Source organism: Falco peregrinus, chromosome 3, assembly GCF_023634155.1.
Source record: "Falco peregrinus isolate bFalPer1 chromosome 3, bFalPer1.pri, whole genome shotgun sequence".
Taxonomy (NCBI): Eukaryota; Metazoa; Chordata; class Aves; order Falconiformes; family Falconidae; genus Falco; species Falco peregrinus.
The window spans coordinates 6696561-6709587 of record NC_073723.1 but is presented as its reverse complement, the minus strand read 5'-3'; positions in this window follow the sequence as shown (position 1 = coordinate 6709587).

The window sequence follows — 13027 nt, the reverse complement described above, 5'->3', positions numbered from 1 at the left end:
TGAAGAGGTAATGCAGTCAGGTGTCTTATAGCCAAAGCTAACAGCAAGCTGCCTCTGGTAAGACAGCATTACTCACACGGGTAAAGATTTGTCATCCACACACTTACAGACTTCACTTCACTTGACAGCGGATTTAAAAACCCAGCTGGTGGTTTTGAAGTGCTGTCATTACAGGGGTGAGTGCTGGTATGTATGGCTTGTTTCCAGTTTGTGTGCTAATGTCCATTTTAAAAGGAGTGCAGGGGTAGTGGAAGTCTCTGTGGAGTACTTCTTCCCCAGGCAGTCACTAAGTCTTTCATGGAGAGAAAAGTGTTCAGATACTTCAAGCAGAAAAGGAGCAGGAAAGAGAGCACAAAAGAGAGATCAAGGGACTGAAAGTCTGCAGATGAACAAAGAGCAGCTGCATGGCGGAATAGAGAGCAGACAACAAGGCTTCACTAGGAGGGGAAAGAGAAACTTGTCTGGTTTATGCAAAATTCCTGCACTTCAGGAAGCTGCTGACAGTTGCTAAGTTGAAGCCATATCCACCTTGAAGCCCTGACTGACTCAGGGACCTGTTGCAACAAACCACTATTGCTTCCACATCTGCAAATATTACCAGTTTTATTATTCTTGTAATAGTGAAAAGAAAAATCTACATTAATGCCATGGTAAGATTTCTAGGTTAAATTCAGAAAGATATGCTTTCATTCTTTTGGCTCCTTTGATTATTCTGAAATGCATAGTCTGGACAGGTTAACCTTATTAGGCCTAGATTATTTGTACAGGTATTTCTGATACTGCTCTTGCAATGATATGATGATAGTTTTGAGCTAAAATCGCAAATATTTGATTACATGAATCTTTCAGGTATAGTTCTTTGATGGTAAAGGAGTGTTTTAATGTTCAGTGTTGTAGAGAAAATGCTAAAAATCTGGAAAAGATACAAAATGTTTGACTTGTTTATAAACCCTAAAGATTTGATGGGCTAACTTTTCAGTTTCTGAATGAAGTTTTCAGAATTGTAGTATGTTGCATGTTGCATTTTTTTGTTGATATTATGAAATTTTATGCTTCTGTGTTAAGTAGGCTTTTAGTTTCTAACATTTCAGGAGTGGTAGGAATAAAGAAAAAGCATGTAGGGAAGTGTTTGTTTATTTTCAGAGGGAATGCTGGAGAAGGAATGACCCTTCAGATTGATTAGCACATGAAATTCACTGTGTTTCCAAGCACTTCACTGATTCTTTTTGCAACATTTTGGAGCCAGAATCAACTGTCATTATAATTTCATAAATGGAACAAAAATAAAAGGTTTAGGTTTCCAGAGCTACATAGAGCAGTGAATATATTTTGAAAGAAAGGGATGACTTCTATCTCATTTCTTGGGGTGGGAGAGTTTAATCAATTATTTTTGTCAACATTCACACTGCTGAAAACTTCCTTAGAAAGTAAAGTTTCTCTTTGTACTAAGATGATTAAACTTCTGAGAAGAGCAAAATTTGAGACACTACATTTTGTATCAGCTACTACTTAGACAGTTTCACTTTCAGCTCTGTGACAGAACCTCACTCTTCCCATGGCTTGTATAAAGATTTTGGTGTCTAACTGCATTTGCATATGCTACTAAGAACAGAAATATGGGTTTTGCAGAGGGCCAAACTATGGAAAGTTAGGTGTTTAGCCCTTTTTTAAAGTTACTTATATGTCACATGAGTTGCAATAATATAGGGAGGAAGTTGTTGAAGTGCCATTTTTGCTCTTGGTGAAGTTTCAAAGAGTTTCTTGCTAGTATAATTTAGTAGATTTGCAATAATGGTACTACTTTCCTAAATATTCCTCAGTGCCCTTGCTGAGCTATTGCATCTTGCTGCTGTCGCACGTCCTTGCTTGTCAGTCATATAGCCTACCATAGTCTGGCATCACTATTTATAGTTGGAGGAGTATGTGGTGCTTTGCATGAGGTATTACATTAGCACAAATTATTGCTAGCTAGTGGTGACATTCACCTTGGATATGCTACATTATGATGTCATTTGCTATCCAAGGTATATGCAGTCTGTCATATGAAGTCAGTTAGCATCTGGTGATCCCAGAAAGACAGAAATTTCCAAACCCTAATAAAACAAACTAATCTCCAGTCAAAATTTAAACCAAAGCAAAGTCAGCTTGGTAATTTGACGTTCTGAAAAGCTTGGTTAATTCTTCATCTTTTGCACCATATTTTGAATTCCATATAAAAGCACTAAACAAAATTTTCAGTAAAAAATAACTAACCATTTAAAAAACACAACTTCTGAGTGTATAAGCAAATCAGTGAAAAGTGTATCAGTTTATGAACATCTAATACAGCATTGATTCTGCAGAAACTGCCACTGTGTATGCTTTTTATTCCCAAGGAAAGGTCCTGCTTCTTCACTGCACTTTCACTAACTAGTAAACTACCCCACTGTATATACTTTTTTATGACATTCTCATCCACACTGTGAATTTCTCACAGTATGCATAAGCATTTCCCAAAGTAAACTGAAGTAGCTTCTGATTTCTTTAGAGTAAGTAGATACTAAATGCCAGTTTGCAAGACACTTGTCTGAGTCATAACTTCCAAGAATGTCGACTATTGAAAGTGTAGCTATCAAGAGATGAAGGTGAGCAAATTAACAGTTGGAGACTGCAGTAATTCAATTAAATTGCTTCCACTATCTGACCTGTGTTGGTTATTTTTAAACTTTACTGCATTAAATGGGGAAGTAACTTTTATGTGTAATAGTATCATAGTATAGCCCTGGGTTTGTACTGAGTTGTTTTCTACCTTGTATATATAAGCTTTATTCTGTTCAAGAGTTTTCACTAGTTAAACTAATGCTTTCATTAACAAAAAGCTAAGACATCTGCACCATGGACCACTTCACATGTAATTCTAAGTCTGGGACTACTACCTGCGGCCACCTTTGGGCTGTGCCATGCAAAACAGTGAAGCCAATGGAGTTAAAGCAGTGTTGGGCTGCTTTGAGCAGCAGAGTGCAGGATGGCAGCAAGTCAATTTCATCTGCATACTTTTTCAGTTATAATGCATTATCATTGCACAGTTCCCTTGTAAGTTTGCATGAAGTACTAGGAATTTCTATTTTCCTTGTTTTCTTTTATTTCTGCTAAGGAGACAATTACCATTTTTAGATAAGAATAGTTCAATGATTCTGTAAAGTATGTTTAGGATTCATTTTAATTTGCTTCTTGAATTTCTTTTATACTTTGTTTTGTTCCTCTACAAAAAGAAAAAAAGAGGAAACCAGAAAAGAAAGGGGAAGAAGAAGAAATGATTAAATGGAGGAATCTGTTTCAAAATGCTGCATTTACAGTTTTGTGAGGACTAGTAAGACCAATGGTCTTTGGCCCCAGCACTTATTTGTTCACTGACTGTAAAGCAGTCAGTAGTTGTATTTCTAATCCATTTCTGTTTAGTGTGCATGTTTTATTGCTAATTTTTCTGCAATATGCTTTTTAGATATATCAGAAGGAACCACTTCAGTGCTTGCCTGGTATTTTAGTTAATACAGTTCAGAAAATTTTCTCTTCAATATTCATGCGGATTGAAATGGACAAATCCCGCTTTGTAATTAGATCTGTGGACTTTTTTTTTTTATAAACAGAAATGCCACCATGAACTTTACTATACGATGTCCAAATTTTAAAACAAAATATTAATTCTTAGATACAATTTTTCCTTGAGCCTCTCCCCAGCCAGTGTCACGTATTGCTCAAACCAAACTCTAAAATCTTAAACCTTTTGGATGACCTTTATTTCCTATTATATTTTATTTTACTGCCTCTGTACTTTTAAATTGTTGACAGAGTCAAAGAAAATATTTTGAAGTCCTACAAAAAAAGATAATTCATTCTACTTCTAGCTATATGTGACATATAAATGATATCTCTGTACTGGATACTAGCACTAATTGGTCTCCTTTCCTGAGAGCTTTAACAGAAAGACTGAGAAAAATGGACTCAGAGACCAAATTGCCCTTCTGTGATTTGAGGTGATTCCTCCAGGTAAGAGCTGAGTGAGATACAGGCCAGGATGGTGATTAATCTTATGATGTGGATAGTACCTATTAAATAAAACATATTTCCTACCACAACTCTTAATCTGATATATTTTTTTAACTACAACAAAATTATTCTAATTGATTTTATATAGATTGATTCTGATTTCCCAGACATTTCCTTTTGAATCTGAAATTCATCCACCATAGAAATTATTTGGGTTTAGGTTTTTTGTATTTTTGTTTGTTTGTTTTCTTCCTCAGGCAACACTACAATTCTGTATTCTTATAATATAATGCACATCTCCTCCCACTGTTACAGATTCTTCGTTTCAGCTGGGACAGAGTTAATTTTCTTCCTACTAGCTGGTACAGTGCTGTGTTTTGGATTTAGGGTGACAATGATGTTGATAGCACACTGATAGTTTTAGTTGTTGCTAAGTAGTGTTTATACTAAATCAGGGACTTTTCAGCTTCTGAGGCCTTGCCAGCAACAAGACTGGAGGGGCACAAGAAACAGGGAGGGGACACAGTCAGGACAGCTGACCCGAGCTGGCCAAAGAGATATGGCATCATGCTGAATATATAAAATGGGGCTGAATATATAAAATGGGGGGACTTAGCCAGGGCAGCCAGGATCACTGCTTGGGGACCGTCTGGGCATCAGTCAGAGGGTGGTACAGAATTGTGTTGTACCTCATCTGTTTTGTTTTCATTTTTTTCTCTTCAGTTTTATTTCTTTTTCTCTTTTTGTTATCTCCCTTTCCATTACAATTATTATTATTAGTAGTAGTGGTATTATATTTTGCTTTATTTCAATTATTAAACTGTTCTTATCTCAACCCACTGGCTTTTTTTTTTTTTTGCCTTTTTTTTTTTTCCCTGATTCTCCTTTTCATCCCATCAGGGGAGGGGGAGAGTGAATGAGAAGCTGTATGGCACTTAGTTGCTGGCTGGGGTTAAAGCAAGACAGTCCTTTCTGGCATACAATGTGGAGCATGAAGAGCTGAGGTAATGACAGATCTGACCAGAGAATGTTAAAACAGATTTTTTGTAAGCATTTATTGTATTGGTTTAATAGCTGCTGGTCACGGTGCTGATTTGTTTGCTCTCAGAGTTGTTGCACTCAGCCTCAGAGCTGTGTTATGTAGCACCTTATTTGCTGTATATGTTCCCTCTTCCTGACTCCTCATCCCATCAGGGCAGTGGGGGGAGTGAGTGAGTGACTGGGTGGTACTTAGTTGTTAAACCATGGTGTTAAACCATGACAGGAGTCCTGGTTACACTCCTTTCACAATGACAAGCTCCAAAGACATTTGGTTGTCTCTTCAATTCTCTCCTGCTGTTTTGTTTTGGTTTACTGTAGTAACTTTTTCCTTAGTTACGTATATCTAAGTATTTCTTCATTAATATATCCAGCACGAAACCAGTAATTCAAATTACAGTTGACACAATGCTTCAAACAACAGATGAATACAATTGGTTATTGAGACATTCAGGAGGCATGAAAAAACGAAATCCCACTTTACCAGAAGTACAAACTCATTGAGCTAGGGAAATGTGTGAATGCAGTAATGTGCAATGCAGTCACGAAACTGGATCCAAATGTTCCATCCAATGACTAGATGATAAAGTAAATGTGCAAAAGCTGTCAAAAAGAAAGCATGAGGAAAGGGAGGGAAAGCCAACAAGCCCTGCAGTGTTTAGTGTGCATTGGAGATGTGAAGCTCTTCTCTCTGAAACTTTTACAGAGGTCTGAGGTGTTTATGTATGGATTCATACCATTGGGCTTTACTGTTCAGTTTCTATAGCTTCTAAAACTTGTCATTTTTTATTGTACAGGTAACAAGGATTTATAGATAGTGCCTTAGAAAGCATCTCAAAATCTCAGAGATGCACTTTAGCTTTGATGCTATTATGATATGTTTCCAGATCTCCAGCTCTCACAGGAGCAAGTGGTTGAAGGATGATAACAATTTCACTGCCTTTACTTCCTCTGAAGATTCTTTGTCATCAAATGAGTGCTCATCTCATCCAGAAGCCCTGGTGGGAGCTGCTATCCCAAATATGACAGGAAAATGCCCTCAACTATGCACCATCTTTGAAAAAATGTATTCTCTTTTTCACTATAAATTTCACAATATATCTGCTCTCCAAAGTTGTTAGCAATAGCACTAAGACTACGTTAGGAAGCTTTGAAACAAAAAAAGCTTTAGTTTTCATTCAATTAAATGTCCACAAAACAATAGTTTGGAGGTTTTTAAAATATGTTTTAATAGAGCACAAAAATAATTTCTCAAGCAAGACAATTCTGTCAACAGAGGAAGTTAAACCTCCGCATGAATAAATAAAAAATGAATTTCCAGGGCCCTGAAGGCATGAGTAGACCTGACTGTCCCTGTTAAGTGCTCGTGACTCCCCTCACCCTGCCCATGGCCTAGGACCCCATGTCAGCTCCCAGACCCATCAGCCCCTGCCCCAGAAATGTTGCAGCAGGGCCAGTCTCCGGCTTCCTAAAGCCCATGTCCTGGCCCATCCTCATCGAATGCTGTCCTGAGGGAGATGTCTGATGCCCAGGACTGGGGCTGCCCCAGTGTCCCCCTGGCTGCCTTGCTCCAGGCTGGGGTGATAGGACAGGCCCTGGCTACTAGCCATGCCATCAGGGGAGCTCCCGATGCTACCAGCACCTGGCCCCAGGGAGACACTGGCCCCCATGGTGCCCTGACAGATGAAAAGACAAGCATCAGTGATTTATATATTACAGTACCAAAAGCAGAACACCATTACTAACTATGTGGGAAAATTTGTCATGATATATCTAGACAGGACTAGCTATAAGAAAGAACTGATAAATGATCAGAAATGCAGTGCCCTGACACCATGAATGTATGAGGCAGACTTCCTTGTTCTCCAGATATTTTACCTTTTCTCCAGTTTTGATATTTAGTGAAGAAACTTCCACTGGATTACTGAGATACTATTAAGTCTCTGGTCCATTCTAGGTCACTAAGGAAATCTTTCCACCACCTCTAAGCTCAGCACTGGATCTGCTCTCTGGGTCAGGTAAGCTTTCAGTTTTTTCTCTGGATTCACTGTGCCAGTTTGGTTTCATGAGCCTTCCCAGGGGCATACTGCAGCAGAGGATGTTTCATTCTCCTCCAGTAATGCCCCACAAAGTTCCTTTCACCTCAGTCCTCCTAAATCTCACCCATGGGGCTTCATCCCAGGCATATATAATTTTCCTGCCCTGAGGCTCAGGCATACCCTTTAAAAATCGTGAACAGGCTGTGAAGTAGAGAGATTGACTTCTACCATCTATTGGAATATGGCAAAAGGGATTACTTAGTACCAGGTAAAATAATCTGACCTGTCCAGAAGCAGGAACTATTTTTATACTTCTAACAAATTCCTTTTCCTACATCTGTAAAACATTAGCCCACTCTTCCTGGCCCAGTAGGTCTCAGTGTCAAGAATCCCTGGAGCTCCTTCCAAGAACATGATTTCCAAACAGCCCTGGATTTGACAAAGTGGGTGGTTAAATAGCTATCATTGCTACAGATATACTGCATATTCCTCCATGTGATTCCCTTCTATAATTGCCCTGATAGATGAAAACATTTATGTTTTGTATAGCATTTGCACCTGAAAGAATGTAGGTAGGATTTACTATCCTACTTCCCATTTCTAGCTCATTATTGAAAGAGACATTTTATTATGCTATTTTTACTATCATGCCATTCTCAACTGAGATATGGAGGGAAGCCTGCACCACCCACCTTCCTCCTCCTACCTCAGAGCAGAGTACCTGTGAAGTAGCTAAATTTGAGGAAAAGTAAAACCAGGAAAATTATGTATATTAGGGAGAGGCTGAGTTTCATAAAACAAATCCGGGCAGGGGGGGAAGGGTTTGCATTGGTATTTGTAACTGTAATTTATTTCTCAGTTTTCTGTCAGCTTCTACATCTGTAGTGCCAGCTTTCCTGTAAGGCAAAGGCTTAGACAACCAACTCCCTTCAGGTGGACATCTTCAGCAACAAATCATTCTTATCTTTTCCATTTTCTTTCACCGTTTTCCGTTCATATTTCTGAAGGACTTGAACTTTCTCATCTAAGGTTTTGACTGACTATGTACCTAATCCTTCTTATTACACAATACATTGATCCTAAAATAAGCTATTGAAGTTTCTACGTGCTGATCCTAGCTCAGAATCAGTGTGTGTAATAACATGACAAACAAGCCAGGTCAGTTTTATTAATGGGTGACATTCAGGTTCCCTTTCAGAGGTAAAAACAAATATTTCACATATTAAGTTTTTATTACTGACTGGTAGTCATAGTTTCCTTTTAATGTTTTGAAGAGTGACGTTTCTAATCAATTTAAAGTTCTACTCCCCAACTACAACGTAAAGATGATGAAGAAGCTGTTTTCCTGTACAGGAGAAAAAGTTGATTCTGAAACCTCTATCAACACAGAAAACTGATGTTCTAAAAGAGAACATGAGTTACCACTACTGTCATAGAGGCCATACTATGTAATATCTTTAAGCACATGATTACAGGAATCCATAATTCCAAACCCTGGAATTAATCCATTTATTGTAAAATGGAGTTTAATGAAATAGTCATTCTTACACACAGAAAATCTCTAACTGTTCCAAGACACTGATCAAATAATAGAGATTGGATGTAGTTACATTAATGGTATGAACATGCCAGGCTAAATCCATTGGTAAATTCTATAATTGTGTAGCACACAGTAATGCAGATGGTGCTCAAAAGCAGACCAGCTAGCTGGCAACTCTTCTGCAGAACAGGGTGGGGAAATAGAAAATGGAGCCAGAACTCATTTCTGTGATGAGTTCTTCAGGCAGTTCTACCTGTTATTTCCCCTACTTAGGTTTGGGTCTATTCTTTCTCTGGACCTGCTCATGGAACAAAATATTCCTAAATAATGCTGGCTATTATGTTAGTCATATGTTTTCCAGAGGTTCATATACTGTGAATATTACAAAAAAAAAAAATCTTGTCTAAGAGATAGAAAGTTGAGAAGGATATTTTAAGATGTTATTTTAATTGTTTTTCAACTACTATTACTCAATCAGATGTACTAGAAACTGAAAATTACATTACGAGATGAGCTTGCATTATCAATATGTAAAGTTCAGGGAGGAGGTAATCAGAAAAAAACAGGCACAAAATTCAAGTGACAATCTGATAGTGTTTAAAAGATCATTATATTTGATATGGATCGTTTGATGAGATGCAGGCAAAATTCAGCTCTGCAGTAAACAGATGGAATGCACAGAGACTAGAGAAGTAACAACAGAATCTATTTCCTTTTTATTTTGCAGCAAGACATACAATATGCACTGCAGCTACAGCTCTCTGTAAAAGATATGAAAAACAATTTAATGTTTTGTCTCTGATAAAGGCTCAAGAAAACATGCAACTAACTGAAAATGTTTCACATTGCATTTAAACTTCTCATAATACCCAAGCAGAATTTATTTTCTTGTCTAATGTTTATTTTTCTGCCTGTTGCTATTACTATTAGGGTATTTTGGTCTGTCTCAAAATGTTGCATGTGGAGTTCCATATTTTGTTTCCCACCTGTCCATTAGAGATGCCTCTGAAAGAAGGCATGCATTCTAGCAAGGTAATTTGTTGAAAAAAGTATATAACCCTTAATACAGGAAAGGAACAAGAGTTTCCAGCTGTCAAGAGCACAAAAATGTAGTAGAATGTACTAAAATAATATTAGCAAATTCTTTCTTCTGCCCTTTTTCCCCACCTGTGACTTGTCCTCTCTGTAAATCAGAAAAACAATCTGGCTACATACAACCATTTGAGGGACTGGTGGTATAAACTCACATACTTCTCAATCAGCCAGATTTTATAGTAGAAGAATTCTGAAGCACCTGCACTGTGGTCATAGGTTAAGAGAAAGCAGAGAGCAAAAGGGCTAAGTAAATTTCCCTCCCAACGAGGATTATTCCCTGTTGCACATTTATTAGTGATATATCTGAATTAATGTTAAATTTTCCAGAATACCTGATAAGTGTTGGTATTTAATGATGCCTCTGCTGAGTAACCTCTGTTTTCAATAACAGTAACATAGCTATCCACCTTAAGTTTTAATCCAATTATAATTTATACACACTTCAGTTTTCAATTCTCAGTTTTGAGTTCCTGTGGAAAAACTGTTCATAGAATTGTGTCTACACATTGTTTCTGAATTAAGACAAGTTCACTAGTGAATATTTTCAATATCAGATTCTCTGTCTGTTCTAGCAGGGCCTATAGAAATGCTGTTTTATTTTAAGGGAATTTAAAATGTAAACCCCAGGAGTTCACTATACTGATTCAGATTCTTTTAGGATTCATTTCAGGGAAGAAAATGTAATCTCAAACCTCACTCAATAAAATAATAAACTACATAATTATACAATGTTTCATTTTTACTGCCAGGAACATGTTATATATATGACATAGAGTTTAGGGAATCTGTTAATATGTACAGCATTCTGTGCACACAAAATTATTTTGTGTCTAGTAAGTATAATAATTTCTATTTAAGCCTCAGAATTAATAAGAAAACCTGTTTCTTTCAAGTTTATGCAAAAATCAAATTTTGTTTCTTGAATTATTTGAAGAAGACTTCTATAGACAAACTTTTGCTACATATGAAATAGTGACTGTTATGTACAGCTTCCATAAAACCTTTCCAACTATAGTCTGTAGGATTCATATATTATTTTTTCCACAAATTCTACCTAAAGGCCTATGTTCTGTAATAGACTTGAGGATTCAGCATGGAAGGGGGTTTAGATCATGTCTACCAAACAATGCATATTCATGGTCAGGCAGCTACTAGAAACTCTGTGGCCTATCCCTCTTAATTTCTTCAGGACTTCTTAGCTCAAAACACAAATACTCAGCAAAATAAGACAACTCTTAGATGGCTTAAAACAAAACTATTTTAGAAAAAGGTCTGTTTTTATGAGTATCAGCCAATGTTTATTTTTTGTGAAGTATTACCTTATTTCTCAGTATTCACCTGCTCTTATTACTTCCCTTTTCTCCAAGTTCTTCAGACCAAATTCGGCCTAAATTCTTATAAAATCAGTGTTCTTGCTCAGTGGTGAGAGACATCCATATGTAAGGGCTTTCAGAAGACCTAAAGGCCATGAAATAGAACCTGTCCTACAGCAAGTAAGCAGGAAGAAGCAACAAGGACTTAAAGAAAATGTAAGTTCTTGATTACAGTATTTCCTTTTTGTTGGTTTTGCCAGCCATTTCCTAATGTTCTCCGAACTGAGGCTATCACTGATTATTACTTTCATGAACATGGGGGATAGTACGAATTTGCCAGAGGTAAACAGAAAAGAAGACTCTTGTATCTTTCCACCCACGAAGGCATGATATTTGAGCAGAATGGCTTCTTCTGTCATTTGTCAGCCGATCTGATAGAACCGCAGGGACATCGAGATTTATATCAATGATTTTTTTGATAAAAACAATCTTTTGGTTCAGTTTTTAATTGTAGTCAAAGGATAGGAATCACTTCTTAGCTCAAACATCTATAGGTATGTATTTTATTTATAGCTATATATATTATATATTATAATTTTTTATTATCTATAGATATTTATATTTTATTAGTCTTGGCAAACGGGAGTTTGCTCACATAATTTTCCAGAAATTTCACAACATTTCCAGAAAAAAGATCTGGACTTTGTGGAAAACATTCATGATATAAATAATTTTATCTAATTTTAGCCATTAAAATATAGGTTTATAAATCCAAGAAAGGAATTGACATTCCCACCGTTATTGAAAGAGAAAAATACCTCCAAATGGTTATGATGGAAATATCTTCCGTAATTTTGAGGGCTGTGGTGAAACTAACAGTCCTGTAATTCACTAGGTACTTCTTGTCATATTCGGAGATGAGCATAACCTCTGTTTTCTTTCAGGCATCACATACCCCATCACTCTGTCACCATAACATTGCCAAGATAATGAAGTGGCCTTGTGAAGACATCAGCTAGCTCTCCGGGCATTCTTAGATGCACCCCAGACACTTGTATATGTCCAGTTTGCTTCAGTGCTCCTTAACTTGATCTTTCTCTACTCTGCTACTAGACTCAAAGACTTGGGAGGGCTGGGAGCTCACCTCACCAGTGAAAAACAAGGCAAAAAATTCATTGTGCATCTCAGTCTTTCCTATGTGCTTTTTTTTCACAGTGTCTGCCTGCCCATTTAGCAGAAGCATGATGGTTTTTTCCTTGGTCTTCTGTTGCCGGTTTATTCATAGAAGACTATCTTGTCTTCCGTATCCTGATTTCATCCTTGTGCGCCTCGCCAGTGTTTCATTATTCCTGCTTGGAAACTGCTTCCCAATACCACCTTCTGTATTCTTCTTTCTGGTATTTAGTTTCACGTAAAGGAGATCAACGTTTCTACAGAGCTTATGACTTGAGTGGGTAAATATTTCTTTTCTTGTTTTGCAGCAGAATTTCGTACCAACATCATGGCAATTTTCTTCCAAAAAGGATTCCGTTTGATCTAATTTTGATTAATAGATGTTTGAAGAGTTAGAGAATGTTGACTACTTCTATATTGATGTTATTATGAGAAAAGTTAGATATTCATGAATTGGTGGCTAATTTTTTTTATAATGTGCTATGTTAGGCCTGACTTCACATTATATCTACACTTTGGAAGCTTTAGTCAGTTACAGAAGGAGCTATTTTTAAACAAGCAATCAGTTAAAACTTTGTTGTCTTTCTAAGTTAGATGAATTTATGTCTGCACTAATCTAATAAATGTGCAGAGTCTACAGCATTTCTATTTTTTCTGTATTTAAACATCTAATGAAAGCAGCAGCTGAAATCTTGGTCTTGAATTAGACAACTTTTTTGCTTTAGAAGGGTGTTTAATATAATTTATTGTATGTTTTACCAATGAAGTGTAAAATCTTAGCATGTTGCATAAAATTGTTTCCC